Genomic DNA, 5,392 nt, shown 5'->3' with positions numbered 1-5,392 from the left:
CTGAATGGAAGAGTGCTATAAGCCCGCTGATCGGGTTAACGCTTGTGCTGTCTGTAATGATCTTCTGGGTAGTCTCTCTTTGCTAATAGCCGCTCAATTATCTAAGGTCATTTGCATTAACAAACTTTATTTTGTCCTACCCTTGATATGACGGCACAATGGTTGGGATCTCCTCTTTATGTATTGACGAGGATGATCGCCTTCTCCCATGGTCAGGTGGTCTTCTTAGCATTTCAGCGCATAGTATTATACTCTATGAAGGAACGGATCTGGTGAAAAAATATAGAACTCCCCGGGGGAACCCGTTTTCCGGACCCGGCGATTTTTGTTTGAGCTTAATGGTTGTTTATTTCTTTCAGTGATCGTTCAATTATAGCCTATAGATTCATTTTTGTTCCAGTCTTGGTAAGTTAATGTTGTAAAGTGTTTAATTTATTATGTGTGAGGTGTAATCATTATAGTTGTTTCGTTAATTACTTTTAGAGAAAGCGTTAGCTTATTCGTGCTTTCGGATGAGACACACAATTTGAATTTCGCATGTAACCTTTTTGTATTATCGTGCTTGTTGCTTTTCTACTGAAAAGCCAGCGCTTACTTGCTTTGTTTTCCCCTTTGTTCGTAATATGATTTAGTGAAGCGTTTAAAGTGCCACCCCTCTGCTTTTGTATTAGAAATCATTAATCTTTGTTACTTTTATAGCTTCTTATAAAGGTGTTATTATTTGTTTTGTGGTCATGTCTTCTTATTCTTGATTTGTTCTTTAATTCTGGATCTTTTTTCCACGTCCTTTTTTTTTAATTTTGGAGGATAATTGAGATTTTTTAATTTTTTGCCCTCAACACTTTTACTTTTTTTTCGCCGGTTTGTTCCCCACAAGCGTTTTTTGGAAGGGGGACGACCTTTCGTTTATTGTCCGTTTGTTGTCTAGGAAATTTTAATTCGTTTTATATCTTGTCACTTCGGGTTTTATAAGGAGTGCACACATTTTAATCTCCACGTTTCGAGTCTATTCTGATCCGTTCACATAACCGACACAAACCACTGGACCATGATCTGAAGAGTGGGTTCAATGGCATTCATCACTCGACTTTCTTTGTTTGAAATACAGAAAAATCTATCTGAGTGACTTATGACTTCCTTCGAAAAAGGTGGGTTGTATTCTTCTTGGTCTGGGTTTTACACGCAATTGGTCAACCAGTTTTTCCAAGCTTCATCCAGCCATATTTGCACATTGCTTTTTGGATGGATTATTTGATATTGTTCGGATGGAAATTTTATCTATGCATGTTATAAACGCAATTTAAAATTTGCCCCCTTAATATTATTATTCCTTTTTTTTTGATTCCCTGCAAAAGGTTTTTTTGGAGCCACCTCCTTTTTTAAAGAACCTGGCGGTTTTTTCGTCCTTTTCATTTTGGGTGCATAGATTTATTTCATAATTTTGTCAATTACAACTTTCTTCCAATGGAACTTGACTATGATCCAGCGACCATTTTTGTCTTGGAGAACTTTCTCTGGGACCAAACATAAGGATTTATGGCAGAAAATCGTTACTCCCCTTTTCTTATGATTTTCATATGATGCGCTAAATGCCTGCCCAACCCACCCCCTTTTTAACTTAGCATGTTCTTCCTCATTTAAATGGCTTTCTTGCAATAACCCTTTCGAGCAATCCAACCTTTTTAATTGTGTCAATATTTTTTTCCTCTTTATAGGGTGATTTAGTCCGTTTACATTGTAACTAACGCATTTCAGAGTGGTCATATTCTACTATGTGGTAAGAAGAAAGAAAAAGATAACACAATTCACCATTTCCCTCTCTCTTAACTGTCTTGGTACATTTACCACCGAAAATAATTCTCAGAATCACCTTGCCGTAGAACAGAGAACATATGAAACTCCAAAACCAACCGGTAATTTGGTAGAACTCTTCCAATAAGGCCGTGAGTTAACCTCATTAAAGAGGCATATGGTTAACAGTCCATGTATAACCCACCCCTGATGTAAACCTAGTCCGGGCAGGGAGACTAGACACCCTGGGAGGGGTACACAAAGTGTGTGAGCAGCAGTCCGCGCAATGTCTATATTCTGCTGCATTGAGTGCCCAAATCAGTCTTGGTAAATAAGAAATAAAATTAAAGAAAGGGGGGAAAAAGGAAAAATGTAAACAGAAAAGGTGAAATAAAATTTGAAAAACAAAGGGAAAAACCCCTACGTATCTTCTTGCCCGAAATCTTGATTTGATTTTGTCAAGCCTGTAAACATTTAGAGTTTAATATGCTTTTACTACACTCACATTACCTTGTCCATTTAATTTTTTATGCAAAGGGGGAAAATAAAAGATCTACTTTCTTATTATCAAACCTTTCAGTGTCAATCTACATCATTAATGATGGACCTGGTTTCTTTCGAAATCAGCGTCAGTCTCTCTTTCCCCTGTCTGCCTTGGATCAATCGTCTATTGCGTAGTAGCTCTCTCTCTTAGATGTCCCACTCATCCACATCTACTTCCGTTCCTGGTTCCTGCGGAATTAGTTGGGTCTCAGTCGTTTCCGTGATGATCTGCACCGTTCATGATGGTCCTGATTTCCTTGGGAGTCAGCATCAGCCCCTTCTTCCCCTGTCTATCCTGGGTCAGCCATCTGTCCCGTAGTAGCTCTCTCTCCAGGAGGTCCCGTTCATCCATGTCTACTTCCAATCCTAGCTCCTGCAGGGTTGGTTGAGCTTCACAAAGAGAGGGAAAAGTTTTGACCCCGGTGTCCAAAAATACCCTTAACTGTGCCGGGTAAGGTGCTTGAGCTCTAATGTTGCGTTCCCTGAGCCTTTTAATGACTTCACGCACTTGCTTTCTCTTTCTCAGGACATCCGGAGAGTAGTCTTGGTCAAAATAAACTTTCTTTCCCTGAAACTTCACGACTCGCTGGGTCCAGGCTTGTTAGAGCACCGTTTGTTTAACTTTAAAGTCACACTATTATTGACCACGGCGGCGCTGTCGGCTTCAGCGTTATGGCCCTGTGAGTCCTCTCCAGACAGATGTTCATATCTTCCTGCAGTTTCAGAGTTGATTTAAAGAGATTAGTTATGAACGGAATCATCTCTTTACCCTCTGCGTCTTCAGGTATTCCGTACACTCTGATGTTGTTCCTGTGGAGCCTGTTTTCCAGGTCATCTTGTCTGGCGGTTAGCTTTGCATCTTTACTTAGCAGGTAAGCTAGCGCTCTTTCTTGCCGCAGGCCCCGGTCCTCGGTGTTACTCACTCTGGTTTCAGTAGCGGTCAGCCTCTCCTCAAGTGTGTCTATCCGCTGCTTAATTTCAGCCATTGACGTCTCCATCCGTGTCTGGGATTCTTGAATTTGTCGCTGTGCCTCCCCGGACTCTTGTCTGAATTTTCGGAGCTCTTTTAGCATTAGCTGTTCAGCCTCAGACTCACTATTGGCTAACTTAGCATCGAATGTTAGCTGTTTTTGAGTCGTCTTCGGGTCTTCGTTTTTCCCGGTTCTGGAGTCCTTTTTGGTCTGTTTTTGGCTCGAGCTCATTTTCGTGGTCACTTTAAAATTATGAGTGGGATATGTTTGGGTTTCAGGCTATTTTAAACTGAAATCGGGCAGAGCGTTCTGTTTAGGCGTCTGACTCGGGCATGGCCGGAACCGGAAGTCCCCCACCAAAGATTTTCAATCACATTTAAATCTGGTGACTGAAGGCCACTCCAGGATGTTCCAGGATCTTGTTCTCAACCAAGCTTTGGTTGACTTGTAGGTGTGCTTGAGATCGTTGTCTTGTTGGATCACCAAGGTTTAATCTGTCAACAGAAGGCATCACGTTCCTCTTTAAAGTGGCCTGGTATTTCTGGGAATCCATGATGTACATGGAGGTACATGATCAAGATTGCAACATCATCAATCACCCACCTCCACGTTTGACCGTGGGGATGGTATTGTTCTGGTCATAAGCCTGGCCTTTCACCCGCCAGACATACCGCTGGTCCAAATGTCCAAACAGGTCCAGTTTGGTTTCATCAGTCCATAGAACTCCCAAAACTCTGTAGTCTTATCCAAATTCCTCCTGACATATTCTGGTCGACTTCTGATGTTCCTTGTGGTCAAGATTGCGTCTTGGAGTCAGGCCATGAACTACTTGTCCATTCAGTGCACGTCTTATAGTTAAGCACTGTACCAGCCTTCATCAGGTCTCCTGTTAAGGTGTCTCGCCAGTCAGCACAAGGGTTTCTCGTATTGTTTGTTCTGTGAACCGAAGTTGACTAAGGGTCACCTTGAGAAATGTTGGGCTTTCTTCCACAGCCAGGCAGGTTTGCAGCTGTTCCATAAGGTTTAAACTTCCTTATAATGCTCCCAATGGTGTCTCTTGGTCCTTCAGCTGTGATGAAATAATCTCCTCTCTCAGCTTTTGTGGAAGCTCCTTTGTCTTCCCATGATTGCAGCTTACCTTCAATACCTTCATGGGTAAAGGATCATTATAGAGTTCCCAAAGGCTTAATTATATTTCAGCTCCACTTTAGGCCATAAAAACTGTCAGACAGCTTTAAAAACAGCAACATTATACAGGGGTTGAATAATTGTGACAAATACTACATCATGCATTTTCGGTGTTGATTTCATGTTCATAAAGACGTCATCTGAAGCAGAATCTTGCTCTTTAATTTATAAATTCTTAAAATCTTTGGGGGGTTGAATATTTCTGATTGCAACTGTATATCAGGTTATTCTCACCCAGATTATTTGGTTCTTTAAAGCAGTTTGAGCTGTAACACTGCGCTCTTATTGTGAAATTAAGGCAAACCTCTGTGGCTGCAGTTCCTCTGACGGCCACTAGAGGCTGGCTCCACATTAAACTGTCCAACAGTAGAAATAAATGATCTCTGGAGGCTGCTGCTGTAGTGAATCTCTATCAGTAGTTTTTGTTTTTGTTTACTCACTATTTATTCATTATTGATGTTAACACACACAGGATACACACAAACAACAAACAGACACTCATTCAAATAAACACACACTCTCTCCCAGGAGGAACATCAACAGCTGAACACACTCAGTTTCTCTCCCACACATCAGTATTACATCACTTCCTCCTCACGCACACTCTCACACACACACACTTACACACACACACTTACACAGTTACACACACACAAAAACAAACACACACACACACAGGTCTAAACTGATTTATTGCAGAGAGGAGTCACTGCTGAGAATCGTAAGGTCACGAATCAAATCTTATCATGAGAGGAAGAGGAGGAGTAGGAGATGATGAAACATGTTTGGAGTTAACATTCGTCTTGTTTCTCTGTTTCAGTCAGCTCTGCTCTCTGATTGGTCGGTTCTGACTGAAGGTTTACAGTTTTTTCAAATTGCTAAAACACAATTTTGCAAAC

This window comes from Morone saxatilis, unplaced genomic scaffold (genome assembly GCF_004916995.1).
Source record: "Morone saxatilis isolate NCDOM2014 unplaced genomic scaffold, NCSU_SB_2.0 Contig2, whole genome shotgun sequence".
Classification (NCBI taxonomy): Eukaryota; Metazoa; Chordata; class Actinopteri; family Moronidae; genus Morone; species Morone saxatilis.
The sequence above is the reverse complement of the archived record's forward strand: the minus strand, read 5'-3'. Positions refer to the sequence as shown.